The sequence below is a fragment of the Pleurodeles waltl genome, chromosome 9 (genome assembly GCF_031143425.1).
Source record: "Pleurodeles waltl isolate 20211129_DDA chromosome 9, aPleWal1.hap1.20221129, whole genome shotgun sequence".
Classification (NCBI taxonomy): domain Eukaryota; kingdom Metazoa; phylum Chordata; class Amphibia; order Caudata; family Salamandridae; genus Pleurodeles; species Pleurodeles waltl.
This window is the reverse complement of record NC_090448.1, coordinates 587,016,132-587,033,607: the sequence shown is the minus strand read 5'-3', so window position 1 is coordinate 587,033,607 and position 17,476 is coordinate 587,016,132.

The window sequence follows — 17,476 nt, the reverse complement described above, 5'->3', positions numbered from 1 at the left end:
GATTCAATGTGTACCCAAATGAGTTGTACTGTAAATTTAAGTTGAATGGTTGAAAGTGTTGCTCTTCACCCCATGGAACTTAGAAAAAAGATTTATCAGACCCAAGAACAATCGTCAGTATAGACACTGTAGTGAACAGGTTGTGCCTCTTGAGAGGGATTAACAGTGTAGATTAACATATTCACAGCCTCTGATTGGCCTTGCATATCAGGAAGCGCTTCCGGGTCACACCAGGCATTGATTGTATTCAGGACATCAATCAGTGTTCATTATCACTTACCAACTGTTTGTTCTTTGCAGTGGGTTTTTCCATCTTCTGGAAAGTGCGCAACCAGTCTTTCATGTTTTCTACCACTTTTTGTTTTGTTTTGCCGTTGGAACCCCAGTGGTTCTTCTTCATTAGTTAGATAAAGTATACCTACTTGTTTCAGCTTCACTGTCATAGGTGGAGAAAAAAATTGATAAACCCATGGCCTTTTCCTGAGACCCACCTTTCCGTAGATTATCAGCCTACATACTCTGGAATCTGGAAAGAACCAGTACGTAAAAACACATTATTATAATGCACGATATATGTTTCTTGTTTTTAACCACCTCACTTGTTTTAGATGTTCTTTCTGAACTCCTGAAGTGATACCACTCCTTTTATATTTTTCTTCTCTCCAGCCCTTCTGCCCCAAGGCCTTCCTGCTTTTCCCTGCAGATTGGTCTCTTGACCTTGCAGAAATCAGGTATCAGATGTCAAGTACCATGAAAAACTTAGGTCTGCATATTGGCAGTAATTAGTGAATACTTGTTGTGTTCCAGGCACACCATCATTTAAGCATTGGAAGGCCTGCCTTCTGTAAGGGCATTTATTTGACACTGATTTTTCCTGGCTGTGTCCTCCTTGCCTGGCATATTGAACAGAATCATCAAAAAAAGGATTATCCCCAACACACTGAGAAAAACCTCTTTCTGCTGGGGACATTATGTTTTCATTGTACTTTCTGTGTTTATGTCTTCAAAATAAAAATTTCGGAGTTGGCCTGACCATGATATGGCAGCACACCCAGCATTATATTTTGGCTAAAAAGTATTCCCACCTCGTTGGTGGAAGCATTTTTGGTGATGTCACTTACTTCATAGAGTAGCTGAGAAATAGAAATTTGTCAGACAGACAAGCATGGGGCCGGTAGAGGCAGGGTAATCACCATTCTGGTGGGTTGAGGCCCCTCAATTAAACTTAAAATAACCTCTAATTCTCTTTTTGCAGAGAAACTAGATTCACCTCTAGAAAGACTCAGTTAACAACATCCCAAAAATATGTAGGCTTTAGTTTTGCTGTAAAAGCTTTAGCTAAAGCATAAATCACTCAGGTTGTCATGTATGTAATAGGCTTTGGAAATACCTGGTAGCAGGAGGCTTACATCTCACCCCCCTGAAACATACTCTGCACCTAGAAATCGGCATCTGCCTGCCTTCGATTGATTAATCTACCTGAATGCTCACAAGCTGAAGACAGAGATGGTGGCTTTAAGAATGGTGGGCTAATACGCAATTCACTATCATTTCCCCTGTTGCTCTGTTTTACACAAGGACACAGGTATCAGAGTCCTAGAGTTTGAGCTAGAATGCTCTTCACGGTGCTCAAGGCCAACATCCTGAAATTAATCAAGCTTCGTATGCCTTTTTTGCTAGGATTCAAGAACACAGGGTCTTTCCCAGTGATGCTTTGATGATTGCTCCAATGATGAGTAAGCTCTTGTTGATGACTTGGCCTTGCATTTGGGCAGATTCAATTCTTGTTTCATTCTAGGATTTCAGGGGGAATACGCGTAGTGATTGTATCGGAGTGCATGTTCTGTAGATTATTTGAGAGCATTGGTTCTATAGCAGGATGTAGTAATTCTAGTTCTCTGGGATGGTGTCGGAGTCCCATATATGTAAGATTGAGTTAAAGCACATAGTTTTGGAGTGGGTGTGAGAACTCTGCTTCTTAGGGTTGCTGTAGGCACACTGGGATTCTTAACATAAGGGAGCTCTGCACACACCCTATAAAAACATTGCAGCTACCACCTATGGTCAAAGGAACCCAGCATGTGACGGCCTTCTGCTTATGAGAAGTTGTGTAGTGGTACTGAATACAAGAATGCAGAAATTATTTCACAATGATGGGGGGCAGGGGCATGGACTCAGACAATGGAGGGCAGGGGGAGGAGGACAGGGGAAGGGAAAACAGGCTACATAGGGAGGGCAAGCAGAAAGGTCAGTGGTAGCAGAAAAGACCACACAGGGCAGGAGAGAGAGGCTTTGTCACATGAAAAAAATAAGACAAAAATAAATTTGGAAGCCACCTACGTATGGCGCTAAAAAAAACGTGGTTGGATTTCTAAAGGGAAAAATCTGCAAAGGAAAAACAAATGCACATTGGTTATCCCTCTCCTAAATGAGGCGGCAGCTTGCAGAATCTTGATTAGCAGGGCACAGAAACAGCAGGTCTTCAGAGATCAGGAACTTAGGAAGGGGCAACAGTTCAGTAATATTGGGCCTAATGTAACTGAACTGTTAAAATCATATCATAAGTAGCTGAACATAAGAGCTGCAAAATAACTGACACTGGCAAGAGCTGAACAGAATCTAAACTGAACTGTAAAGAGCTGAATGGAAAAACTAAACTGACTTGCATAACTTAAAGCTTTGCTAAATTAAAGTCCCAAAAGCTACAAGCTAGGCTTCTATTACACAAGACTATGAGGTGGGATATTGTATAGCCAATAAAATCCATCTGGGCTTCAGTTGTATCTTTCTTCATTCTTCTAACGCTCCTCTACTGATGGCAGTTTCCGTGCAATAATTACATTTTTACAAACAGAAGCTGAGAACACGACATTTAGCTACACAAGGAAGTACAGTAGGAGCAGGATAGAGAAAGCAGTACCTTTCCATTGTGAGCTTTAATAAACAACGTTTGCAAAACCATTTCAGTAAAATCAGCATAACATTTTAACATTGTGGTTTTGGAAAAATACTAAAATGTAGGCCTTTTTCTACTAATGCTAATACATGAACAATAAAACAATTCTATTAATTTCAAACTATTAGTTTAGTAGTACATTAATATTATTCATGTTTTGTCAGTACATGTAGTTATAATTAATCAAAATACATTTCCACAGTCACATTTTATTACACATAATTCTTGAGATGGCTGACACCATATTGACCATATTTAAACATACATGTTTTATTTTTCTAACATTCGTTTCTCAATTTAGGTCTTTTAGTACATATTAAACATTTCAGTTTAGTTACTCAGTTTTATTAATAATGTTTGATCTCTAACAATCCCTCCTCTGATGGATGTATGTGCCATCACAAAAGAATCGCAGGGGTCAGTCGACCATTGTGAATGCCATCCAGTGACTAGCAACTGAGATATAACAAAGTAATGTGTTCCTGGAGGGCATTCACAGTGAAATGGCTGGCCTACAGATATCATTTCAGGCTCTGGCCTCCACACTGATGGCAGCCAGTCACCCTTTGTCTACCGTGCAACTTCCTCCTCCCAATCCCAATACCCCCTTGCTCGATCTAACCAAAGCACACAAACAGACAGGCATGCATCCACCTCAACATCAACGGAGAGCGCTGACAAACATAAACACCAAAAGACACACCACCGGCATACACACAAGCAACATACACCTGCACACACAGCAACAGTCACCACCTGCCCTGACACCCCCACCACCCCAGCATCACAGACACAACACCAGACACACTTGCAGACACCACACCAACATTCACTGATCCAGCCACCACACCCATCCCACCAGCAGACACCACCACAGCAGACCCTCAGACATCCACTCCAGTCACCACACCCGTAGACATCACAACCACAGACACACCTACATGCAGCACATCCACCATACCTGCAGTCACCACCCCAACAGACAGCCACCCACCCACATGGCATCCCCAGCAGCTCCACCACTGCTCAGCCCAAGTCACATAGACACCTGCACTCACCCACCCAACAGACACCCACCACCCACTAGCATACCTCCCACACACACACACACACACACACACACACACCCACAAAATCCACACAAACACCTCTGACAACCTCTCCCTCCACACCCAAACCCTTCTGTTATGACCGTCCCCATGTGTGCAAAAAGAGTTTGACCTTTTCTCTATTTCTCTTCCCCTGTGACACCCCTAGGCAATTAGGTTCCATCCTCCAAGGCCATCCCTTCCACCTCTAAGGCCTCCCCTACTCCCCTGCCAGTGCCCTTGGCCCTCCCCCACCAAGAAGTTGAACCTTCCCAAGAGGACCCAACCCTCCCCAAGCCAAAGCTCAAATCCCACCTCCGAAGCCAAAACCCAAACCGCTCTCCCAAACCTAAGCCAAAACCCACCCTTTCACCACCACCCACCCCAGATCATCCCTGAGGTGCCTGCCTGCCCCCTTGATGCCCCAACCTGTGGAAGTTACATGGCAGTCAGGAGTCAAGTTGGGGCACCATATAGTGCCTTTGGCGCACCAATTTGTAAATATATTGGACTGGCCAATGGCCTTGAACTTTACTTATTCATATTGTATACAGTATATTCAGACCAACCAGTTGTTGGTTTTCTAGTTATATCTTCCTGCCTCACATTGGTTGTGTGTGAGTATTTGTGTGTGTGAGGTGCTTGTGCTTCCTGTATTGCTTGGGCAGTATGTGAGGGTATGTGCAGTGATTTTGGCCCCCAGGTATAATGTGTATATTGTGTGATAGGCATGTGTATGTTGTGGTAATGGTATTGTGTGGTGTTTGTGTTGACATGTGTTTGTTGTGGTGTGTGGCTTTGTGTGCTTTGACTGTGTTCGTGTATTGTGCATGGTATGATAGGTATGATATACTGTGTGCGTGTGTGATGTGTGTTTTGATTGCTAAGTTATATGATTGTGTAATTGTGTGTGTTTATTCCCTGTTGGTTGTAGATTGTGTTGTATATGTGATGAGTCCCAGTCCAGTGTTGATGGTGAGTGCCTGACAATGTGTTTACTCTGTTGCAGGTGTGGTGTTGTTGTGACGTAAAGGTATATTGTGTGGGATTGTGTGAGAATGGGCTTGTGCTGTATTGTTGTGTAGAAGTTTGTGTTCTTGACGTGTGGTGTGTGTCTGTGTTGGGTGCAGTGTGTGTGCTGTACAGTATGTGTGTGGGTGTCTTTGTTGTTATATGTGATTGTGCTTATCTGTGTACTGCTATGTGTGAGTGTTGCCCTCACAACCCACTCCCTATGGTATGTTATGTAACTGTACAAAATTGTCACAATATACAACTGTTACAGGTGAGTGTGTGTACTTACGGTTGCTGTCGTCTGTGAAAATTCTGTTGTTGTTTGCCGAGCAGGAGCAGCAGGATGACGTCTAGTTGTGGTTCCATGGTGGCTGTGGACGAATATGGCTTCCTGGAGGTGAGTGTCTCTCTTTATACAATTCGTTTCCACCTGGGTTTCCCTGGTGGTCCAACCACAGTGGAAATGTTGGTGGTGTGCAACCTCATAATGAGTCTGACGTAAACTTGGTCTCCGCTGGCCTGCTGGTACCTTCAATAGTCCATGGTGGTCTGACCGCAATGGCGGTGCAACAGTGCTTTGGCTGTATTCTTTTTGCATCACCACCAAAGTCATAATTTAGAGGTCCTCTCCGTCAGCCTATTGACGGTCCGACCACCACTAACATGGCAGTCCTAGGACCGCTAAACTCGTAATGAGGCCCTAACTTTTGAGTTGTCTCAGGAGGCCAATAGCATCCTCACTGAGGGCAGGAGGACTAACAGGAGCTGGAGCAGAGGTGCCTGCCGTGAAGGAGATGCCCACTCTCTTGCATAGACAGGCATGGCCAACTGGGCCGGGAGCTGCAGGGAAGGCGGTGATATAAAGGTAGGTGGTGGACAGAGATAGCGCTGGGGACGTCCCAGATCAATCAATCAATCAGTAATTTTTAAAGCACACTACTCACCCGTGAGGGTCTCAAGACACTGAGGAGGGGGGAGGAGGTGCTGCTACTGCTCGAACAGCCAGGTCTTGAGAAGTTTCCTGAGGTAAGGAGGTCTTTGGTCTTGCGCAGGTAGGTGGGAAGAGTGTTCCTCGTTTTGGCGGTGGGGTGCAAGAATGATCTACCTCTGGTTGTAGTTCTGCAGACGCGTGGGACGGTTGCGAGGGCAAGGTCGGAGGAGCGGAGATGCCGGGTCAGGGTGTAGAAGGAGAGCTGTCTGTTGAGGTATTCTGGTCCGTGTTGTGTAGTGCTTTGTGAGCGCGGATGAGGAGTTTGAAGGTGATTCTCTTGTTGACTGGGAGCCAGTGCAGGTTTCTCAGGTGGTCTGTGATGTGGCAGTGGCAGGGGATGTCCGGGATGAGGTGTGTGGAGGCATTTTGAATGCGTTTCAGCCTCTTCTGGAGTTTGCCCATGGTTCCTGCATAGAGGGCATTGCTGTAGTCCAGTTTGCTGCTTACGAGGGCTTGGTGACTGTTCTTCTGGTTTTGGTGGGTACCCATTTGTAGATCCTTCAGAGCATGTGAAGGGTGTTGAAGCAGGAGGAGGTGGCATTGACTTGCTGGATCACAGATAATGAGGAGTCCAAGATGAATCCTAGGTTGCGTGCGTGGTCAGTGGGAGTTGGAGCGGCTCCGAGAGTGGCAGGCCACCAGGAGTCATCCCATGTGGACGGGGTGGAGCCGAAGATGAGGACTTCCGTCTTGTCGGAATTGAGTATGAGGCAGCTGCTCTTCATCCATTCGGCGATGGCCTTCATTCCTTCATGGAAGTAGGTCTTGGTGGAGTCCTTGGTGAGGAAGAGGATCAGCTGGGTGTCGTCGGCGTATGAGATGATGTTGAGGTTGTGGGATCGGGCGATGTAAGCGAGTGGGGCCATGTAGACGTTGAAGAGGGTCAGGCTGAGGGACAAACCATGGGGTATGCTGCAGATGATTTTGGTGGCCTCCGAGCGGAATGGGGGGAGGTGGACTCTCTGGGTTCTGCTGGTGAGATAGGAGGTGACCCAGTCCAGGGCTCTGTCACGGATTCCTGCATTGCATAGGCATGAACATAGGGTGTGGTGGCAGATGGTGTCAAATGCGGCCGAGCGGTCCAGGAGGATGAGGGCCACAGTTTCACCGTTGTCCAGTATGGTTCTGATGTCGTGGGTGGCGATGATGAGGGCGGTTTCGGTTCTGTGGTTGCTGCGGAATCTGTATTGGGAAGGGACCAGGGTGCAGTTCTCCTCGAGGAAGCGGGTTAGTTGTCTGTTGACAGCCTTCTCGATGACTTTTTCCGGGAAGGGGAGCAGGGAGATAGGCCGTAAATTCTTGAGGTCCTTTGGGTCCTCCTTGGGATTTTTGAGGAGGGCGTTGAGCTTGGTGTGTTTCCAGCTCTCCGGGAAGGTGACAGACTCGAACAAGCTGTTGATGATCTTCCGTAGTTGGGGTGCGATGATGGAGCTTGCTTTGTTGAGGATGTGGTGAGGGCAGGGGTCTGCTGGAGAGCCGGAGTGGATGGTGTTCATGATTTTGAGGGTGTCGTTGTCGTTGACGGGAGTGCAGGAGAGCAGGAGGTTGATCAGAGGTCAATCTGTGGCATTGGTGGTTGCCGGGCGGGGGGTCTGGGTGCTGAAGCTGTCATGGATGTCTGCAATCTTGCATCTAGGAGGCTAGGGAGTCGCTGGGGTCTTGGGCCGGCGGGATGTCGTTGGCGTTGGAGCTGGGGTTGGAGAGTTCCTTCACGACGTTGAAGAGCTCCTTGTGGCTGTGTACGTTGTTGTTGATTCGGTCTTTGAAGGCAGTTCTCTTGGCGGCTCAGATGAGTTGTGGTGTCTACAGATGGTGTTTTTGAAGGCAGTGGGGTTGTACAGAGTCTGATCTTGGCACCACTTTCTTTTGAGTCTTCGACAGGTTTGCTTAGATTCATGGAGTTTGGCAGTAAACCAGAAGGCCTTTCTGTCGGTGCGTCTGTTGGAGGGATTCTTGATTGGGGTGAGAGTATTGGCACAGGTGTCGGCCCATTGCCTGAAGTTGCGGGCAGCTGCATTAGTGTCGGTGGTGTTGATGGGTGGGTTCCGGGTGAGGGTCGCGATAAGTTGGTCTTCAGTGACCTTGTTCCAACTGCAGTGGGGGATCCATTGTGGGTGGTGTTGTGGCTGAAGGAGACGTGATTGCTGGTGGAAAAAATAGGGTTGAGTGTGTGTTCTGCGGAGTGGGTCGGTGTTGTGATGAGCTGTTTGAGGCCGAGGTTGGAGAGGTTGTCCATCAGGGTGGCGCTGTTGTTGTCGTTGGTGTTCTTGAGGTGGAAGTTTAAGTCCCCGAGGAGTATGTAGTCAGTGGATGTGAGAGCGTGCATGCTGATGACATCAGTGATGGAGTTGCTGAACTGCTGTCGGGGCTGTGGGGCTGTAGATGAGGGTCCCTCGGAGGGTGGTGTTTGGGTCAGTGTGGATCAGGAAGTGCAGGTGTTCCGTGGAGCTGAGGGTGTCTTCGGTGCTGGTCGTGATCCTGAGGGTGTTCTTGTGGACGATGGCGATGCCTCCTCCTGGTTTGTTGGAGCAGTCCCTGCGGGTGATCTTGTAGCCGTTTGGGATGGCTATGGTGATGTCAGGTGCTGAGGAGGGGTTCATCCAGGTCTCGGTCAGGATGGCGACATCTGGGGAGGCTGAGTTAAGTAGATTCCATAGCTCTACTGCGTGCTTATGGATGGAGCGGGTATTGAGGAGGATACATCTGAGATGGTTGTGTCCTGCCTTGGTGGGTGGGTTGTTGGTGTGGAGGCTGGTGAAGGTGCAGCTCCAGCAGGAGAAGGGTCTGTGGGTGGTCTGCAGGGAGGCTTGACGGCAGACGGGAGAGCAGCCAGTGTTGAGGGCACGGAGGGTGGCGTCGTGGTAGTGAAGACGTGTGTGGCAGCGATGGGGGAGACGGGAGCCAGAGGTTCTGGGGCTGGGCGCGGTCCAGGTGCAGACGGGCTCAGACAGGCTTGCCTTTGGTGCACCAGCAGTGAGCCCGCTGCACTCGTCCACTGCACGGCCGCACAGCAGCCGCCATTATGTAGGGAGGTGGGAGGGAAGAGAGGACAGCTGGAGGCGGGGGCGAAAAATTGCATGAAAAGGGGGCAGGCTGCAAAAAGGGGTCGGGGCTGTGGGGGCAGCAGGGGAGAGAGAGAGAGGGGGGAGAGCGAAAGTGAGAGAGTGGAGTGAGAGAAAAACAAGGACGAGAGCAGGGAAGCAAAAGGAGCACAAAGGGACAGGAGAGAAGCAGAGCAGAGAGCAAAGCAGAGAAAGGAGGAGAAAAGGAGGAGAGAGGCAGAAGGTAGCCTAGTAGGAAAGCAGAGCTCTCCCACTAGACACCAGGGATGATGCGCAGGCAGAAGCCTGCGGGTGGAGGAGGGCCTCGAACTCCTGACAGGGGTCAGGAGTTCAGAGGAGCCAGGGAAAGGGCTCTTCTTGCAAGTTCGAGCCACGGGAGGCAGAGCAGTGCACTGACCAGATGGGTCCACCACCACCAGGAAACATCCACTGGAGGAGGACTCTGAAGATAATGAACTGGAACCAGTCTTCCCAATGGCACTCCCTTCACCCTCCAGGCCACTACGTCCCTCGGTATTGGTGTCATTGTGACTGGAGGCCCAGTGGCCAGAAGCTTCCCCACTCGGTTGTGCCCCATCTGCTTCGACTGCTGATGCTGGGAAACAGAAAGTGACGTAGGGTCATCACATTCTTTACGTACCACTTACATCACATTGTGCACATCAGTAAAATCACATTTAATTGAACATCACCCCAAGGTAGTACCAGTTTAGTGCTAACATCACGTCACAACAAGATATATTGTACATCCCTCAATCATGACACACCCACACACCAGCTATGCTATCTCACACCTACAATAACATGATATCAGCAGAGCTTTCACACTAACCATTTCATGACAAGGTGACTTGCCCACATGATACAGGATTCCTATCCACAGTAACACAGACAACCAACAACCAAGCTATGAGAAATAGATGTAACATAGATTTCCACATTTCACATACACACACTAAACACATATCAACAACTTGAACTGATATCATGTACCAGTCAAGGAAACATATTGTATACTGAACACAAGACAGCATGATACACACACACCATACCCACCTCATGTCCCTCAGTACACAACCTTCACAATGGAAATGTGCAAACATGCAACTACTCTAATTGGCATAACCAAACGTTAGAAGATGAAAGAGTCAGAACAGATGTCACCTACACATGTGCCAACAGTGATGTAAGGAAGGATCATACATAGTTTGTGGATCTTAAAGTTATTTAAGTCATTGTCCTCCTGAAAACAAAGTATACTAGTCATCTAAGGGCCTAATGAGCTCGGAGCATTTACTCACACACAACCACAGGCAGTACATCTACTATTTCAAGACAATGGACAATGCATGAAGGTGACATACAGTGACATACAGTGCAACGTATCGTGGCTACCATGATGCAAGCCAAATGCCTGAATACACATACCTTACCGCTCACATGTGTAGATCATCTACCACGCCTGGACCATAATGGTGTCAGTGCAAACAATAGGTTTCCATACACTCAAAACATATACTAAATAGCAACAGAAACAATGTTAATAACTCTTCAATGCTGACTCCTGATGTAACCTTTCAATGTAGACATGATGTGGCAAAAAAAACAGTTGAGATTGTAACTGTCAAGAATATGCCTGGGCCTATTTATCATGCCTACAACACTATGACAAAGGAAATAGCCATGTAGCCACTTCCCACCTACAGAACATGAACATGGTACTAATATTCATAGCCTAGACACCAATATATGTGATCCAATAGGAGTCTAGCAATACCTCCATGGTTACCAACATATAGGATGTCCACTCAGATGATACATTACACAGGCCTATGTACATCCCTCACTTACCAAGGGGGTGACCTTGTAACAGGTTTGAATAAGTCATGCAAGTATGGCATGTGAAATTTCAAATGGACATCACAGACTCACATGATGCTGTCACTCACGAGAAATATTTTGAAAAGTTGGAATGACTTCAAATTATCAGATTCTAAGTTGCACATAGACATGGATCAAGGGACATTACAATGGACAGAGGGCAAAGGCTAGAGCAACCTACCATCATTATATTGGGAGTATTGTCCTGTAGGTGGAAAGGAACAACACCACAGTATGAAAAGCTGTATAGTGGTACATATGTTTGGCACAGTCACATGTGCATCATCATATGCTTCTGTACAAAGGGGACAACATAGAAGAGTAATATGTCCTTATACAAATTAGAATGTGCACACCTGTGTACCAATGTTAGGGACTGTACATCAATGTGTTCCTTGGAGATCCTTTACCCTTTGCACTTACCACATTTTCACAGCTTAGAAACCTTCACATCATACACTAACCTGTTAAAGGGATGAAAATGTGGCAAGTCTGGACTTCCCCCTTGTGGCAGCCAGGTGGACCTCAAACGCCCATCTAACTCTGGGCAGGCCACTGCCAATATGCGGGCCTTTCGGGAGGGGTCAAGGTCTGACGGGCACCCCTCCCATCCCCAGCTGGGCCTCTGTGTTCTTCAGGGCCCAGCATCTCAGGTCCTCCCACTGCATCCTACAGTGGGTGCTCCGCCGACTGTGGACCCCTGGGGTCCACACTTTCGTGTCGATGGCACGCCAAATCCCCTTTTTCTGATGGGCATTGACATGCCTGAATGACACAGCCAAGAAGAGAATGTCATGTCCACACACAGAATCCCATAACAAGCAGGGTAAAAATACCCGTTAGCGCAACTGGCTATATACAGATTGCCTTCAACATACCCTTCATTGAGGGATGACCATGTGCAGTCAGGCCATGTGTGATGATGAGAAAGGCATACAACATGCATATCCAGCATCCGTTGTCAGCTTGAAACATGTGACCACAACAAGGTGACCCCCCTTAACACCTGCCCCTCCCTCGGAACCCCCTTACTTTGCATAAGTAGGGGTTGTGTGTGTGCACCCGGTCCATGTTTAGGATTTCCTCCATGATCACGGTGAGTACCACACTCGCCTCCTTTACCCACCTTTTTAGCAACCTCTCAGGGCTGGAGGCTGCTGAGCTGGGTTACAGGCAGCCAGTGTCAGCAGGGTGAGCCCCAATGTCTTACAACGAGCAGAGCCTCCTCCGTGCAAGAATCCTTCTAGATGCGTGGCTGGTGGAGCACGGCAACTTGGTGGTCCTGGGAGAGAACTCTGCTGTTTCCTGACTGAGAGAGTCTCACGGGAGCAGGGGAAGCTGGTGCAGTTGGGAGACGCCTGTCTCTGGCTGCACTTGGCAGAGTCCAGAGAGGGGTGCAGGGTGGGTCCCTCAGCACTGCCTTGTTTTGTGTGCATTCTACAGGGTTCCGATGGAGCAGGCTGGCTCTGGCTCAGGGCTTAGTTTCTTAGGCACACACCACGACTCCACTGCCAAATAAACTGAGGAGGAGTGTTCCAACTTGGAACATGTGATAATAACCTTGGATTTGACGTGGCCTGCGGGATAACTCTTGTTTTCGGATTGGCTAACTGATTCCTCGCTATTAATTGGTTAGTGGGTGTCGGACACTGTAAAGTGTTTTTTGATTTGCTAGGAGTCCGCCTGCCAGTTGTCATGTGTCACAAGCAACATTTCAGCATTGTTCTTTATCACACCCACTCAAAGCTGAACTACAACTTCCAGTTCGCCTGGGCAACACATGATATTTCTTCCATCCAAAAACCAAGCAGCTGCGCTAAAACTGTAGGGTAAGTGGCAGTAAACTCTGCCAAGCAGTGGAGTTTTTGCCGAACTCTGTGTCCCAAGGGGAGCGTGGAGTGGCAAAAGTCTGAGTACGCCATTGGTGGAGCAGAGTTTGCCACCCACCCTTATGGCCAGTTTCAGAAAGCCCCTTGTGACACCTTACAGCACATTAGCGTTATTTTTCAATGGTTTCAATGGGCCTCCTTTCACTTTGCAGGATTAGCATCAAAGTTTTGGGGTGCTAATCCTGCAAAGTGACAAATTAGCGTCAACATTTTTGATGCTAGTTCCCTAATGTGCGCCATGGTGTGCCATATCATAAACATGGTGCACATATGGTGGCTTTAGGGGGGAACAATGGGGCGCAAGAAAAGTGGTGATTCATGACATGACTTTTAATCAACCTGGCCATTAGTGTGTGGTTGGGGTGGGTCCCCCAGCTGCATCACGTCCAGGAGGGGAGAGGGAGTAACAAACAACACACTATACAGAACTGCTAGCATCCAGCAGTGAGGGTGTCCTTCAAGGCAGTTCCCTGCCTGTATTTTGCAACAATGAACTTGGGTGTTTGGCTGGGGTGGGACTTCGTTCCCCAGCTGCTTTGCGGCCAGGAGAGGCAGGGCCATAAGGACAACGCACCATAAAGCACCACTAGCATTCCCCCGTGTGGTTGTCCCTCAAAGTAGAATACTGCCAATAATTTGCAACAACAAACATGGGTGTTTGGCTCGGGTGGGACTTTGTCCCCCAAGCTGTATCGCATCCAGGAGGGGCAGGGCTATAACAGCAATGTGCTAAAAAGAACTTTAAGGCGGTTCCCTGCCTGTATTTTGCAACAATGAACTTGGGTGTTTGGCTTGGGTGGAACTTCGTTCTCCAGCTGCATCACGTCCAGGAGGAGTGGGGCCATAAGAATATCACACTATTAAGCACCGCTAGCATCCCGCAGCGCTGAGGTCCCTCAAATGGGTCCCATGCCCGCAGTTTGCAACAACAAACTTAGGTGTTTGGCTGGGGTGGAACTTCGTCCCCCAGCTGCATCGTGTCCAGGAGGGGTAGGGCCATAAGAGCAGCACGCTATAAAAAGCCACTAGCATTCCACAGCACTGGACATGGCCTGACGGTACCAGGGCACACCCTGGGCCCAGGGCGGGCCATCTGCACCCATCATAGCCTTAGCTGGGCCATATCCCTTTCATCTACAGTAAAAGGTGTTGTGACTTTTGCAAATACCTGATTCCGGCAACTGAACTAACAGCATTGATCTGATGGGGACACAGAAGTCCTTGGGGGGGTGGCACTAAAACCACTCCTGCTGCTGCCATTGAGGGATTGTTGCAGAGAACAGTTAGTGTAATTGGCAAAGAAATAGAATTAGCAGAATGTTGCCTGTCTTTTCACTCACGCTCCCCACAATTATTGCCACCTACATTTTGCACCCTGTCAATGGATTCAACTTCATTGCCCTAATTGAACATGGCCTTTTTAGGGTCGAGCCTACATTGCATGCGCTCGCGCATGCGTATCGCAGCGAGATGCTTTAGTCTTTCGAAAAGGGCTCAGAGCCCTGTCGACGTCACGTCCGTTTTTTTCATTGGTTCGTGGGCTTGCCTATTAAAATCTGCTTGCTTTCATTAGTCTAAGGCATGCATACGTCATGCCTTTTCCGGTCGCTAGCCCTCCTCGAGCGCATCGACCAAGTACAGAATACATGCGAGGCTCGCTGTTTTCTGTCCGGCTCATGGACTACTTTTTCTCCAGTTTACTAGCGTGATTTCGCTTGGCAGAAGTCGAGCGCTTTACATAGTAAATTGCAATTTTTCGGGTTACGTGCATAAATGCACTTTTGCCGATAGGTGAAAAGTCGGGTTATGAGTTTACAACGCGATCAGCTCTAACATGAGCAAACGCGAGACCCGTTGCATTGCAAATGCTTGTTGAGATGTGCCATTGCCTGGATTTGGCTGAGAGTGTTACTATTTCTGCTGTACCTTTGATCAGTACAGGGTTGATTTAAGAGGCAAAGGTGGCTGATAGTCCCAAAACACCGATACTAACTATCAGCAAGCCAGGTAAACTACTACAAGGGGCCCAGTTCAGGGGAGGTGCCTCTCTTCGGGCATTGAGAATTGCCTCCCAATTATTTTGGCCCCTGGTCCCCCCAATAAATCAATTAGTAAAGTATTTTTTATATTTAGTGCAGCAATATGCAGGAATGGCAGTATGTGAGGCTTGAGCACGTAACTTAAGTTGAGAGTGTGATCGAGCTGAGCGAGGAGCTCGTGAGACAGCCAGAGGGGGTGGGGGCTAAATTAGCAACTATGTTACCAGTGGAAATACCAGGCAGGCTTTCTCCGGCCAACCCGACATGCACACTAGGTCTCACACAACAACACACATTAGTGAACCAGGGGTGACTCAACGGCGCAGCCACTGGTCTCAGTAATGAGTGGTGAGGTCCCCTGCCCCTGAAGCATGGCAGTGTTGCCAGAGGCCTGGAATTCTGCAAGTGTAATAAACGTGCACATGACAAGAGACAGCGCTCGGGTGAGGGAGGAGGCTGTCTCTCTCTCTGGTTCCCTTCCACTTTCGTCATGATTTTCATGCAGCATGAGGAGGAGAGATAGGCCACAGCAGGCGTTGGTTGATAAGATCTATCAGAACTGAGCTTAGTTTGTGGAGTTTCCTTCCACACAGGTAAGTATGTTTATTTTATTTAAAAAAATATTTGGTGTAATCGAATGTCATTCAATTCAATTCAATTTCATTGGGATCAATTCATTTGATGTTTATGACGATGTTCATGTGATGTTTATTTATGACGACGACGTACTCATGGTTCATATTTCTAAGTTGTAGACATGCACGTGGTGCTGCACTGGTGCGCTGCCTGCTCAGCAACAGTGCCGCTTTCACCTCTGTGCACAACACTGTTGCAAGCACGGCGCACTGACCGTGTTTTATTTCCATCGATTCTCTTTGCGGTCCCGTTTTTTGTATATTAAGTACCTTTCAGGAAAATGACAGATCACGTATGTCAGTACTCATTTACAAAAATATAAAAGTATCCAAACAAAACTCTCTTTCACACGTACATTAATACCCCCCACGCACAATAGTAGAAGTCAGTCTGAAGTGGAACTCAATAAAAGTGAGAAGGGAGGTGAAGGTGTTCTAAACTTCTTGCTGCTATTGTCAGAGGGTCAATGGCTATAAAACCAGGACAAAGAGGTGCGGAGTCGCTTTCATAAGTTTAGGGAGTGACAGCCGGCCACATCATGCTGCTTTCAGGGCCTCTTAAAGGTCTGTGTTTCTGCATGAGGTCAGGTGGCAATGCACGCTGTGTGATGCATGGCCTGCCTTCTGCAACTGAGATTTGCCACATACAGTATTTTGTCCAAAAGTGCCGCCGCGGCTTCCTCCCGCTTTTACCCAGCTGTGGCACACCCTAGCACCAACCTTCTACCTCTCTGCCTTATGAACAGGATCAAATAAGTCACGGTGTACCTTAATGGCGTTGCAAAACTGCCATATGCTAAAAGTGCACGTACATAAAGTGGTCCTACGTAATGCCATGTTTTGGGTGCATACTTACGTTAATTGTTGGCACTTAGTGGCCCCAGATATTTTAAAAATGTTCTGGGTTTAGTGCTTGGTGAGCAGTGGCTTCGGGGCCTGGTGTTGAGCTGTTAAACCATGTATTATTCACGATAATGGCTGTCAGTGAGAGCCAAATACAGCATTTCCATTTGTGACAATTACTGGTTGATATTTGTAGTGTAAAGAAGCTGTAATTCTGGCATTTCCCTGGTGGACGGCTGGCTTGAGGGATACTGCTGTGGGGTGTTAGCGCATCTGACCTTAGTTGGTTATTTGTCATTAGTTTATAAGAGGACTCGTTAGAGGTTCGTTGGACCTTTGACTGCGCTTACAGTAGTTCCTACCGTAAACTCAGTTCCGGTACAAATCAATAACAATATCAATCAATAACATCAATAATCTTAGGAGTCAATAATTTCCACACACCATGACCCCTTGGCCAGGAATAACTACACCTTTATGTTAACGTTAGAATGTTAATTTCCCTAAATTAGCAATGCTAATATCACATAACTTAGTCCCAAAATCAAATGATAAGCATACAGAAACAATACTGGTTGACCGAATCTTCTAAAGAATCTCAATTTAATCAAAGCTTGGATCACTACACATTCTAGAGTAACAGTATAAATTAATAGCAAGAATAACTGTGCAATCGAAATGGCATACATTTAGATTCAGCAAAGAAAAGACATCCGCTGTTGTTAATATTTAGCAGGCATCAACCAGTGAATATCAGTGAATATGCTAACCTTCTAATTAGAATGGCATGTTTGGGCTTCATGCAAAACAATTAAATCCGCACAAACTTGGAAAACATCTAACTATGGCTGTATCAAAATTAGCGGTGGGTACCTAAGGACAAAAGCAAATAGACATAGCAATCAATAACATCATCTTATACCTTGCCTCAGTATGGTTCAGCAAGCTGTAACTGTCTTCGACAACTGGACACCTGTTCGGTCAGTAAAGCATTGGAATTAAGCAATAAATTCAAGATAGAAAAATGTCTCTTCATACAGTTCGGAAAGAATAATGTCAGTCTTCGCGGTGCAGTCTG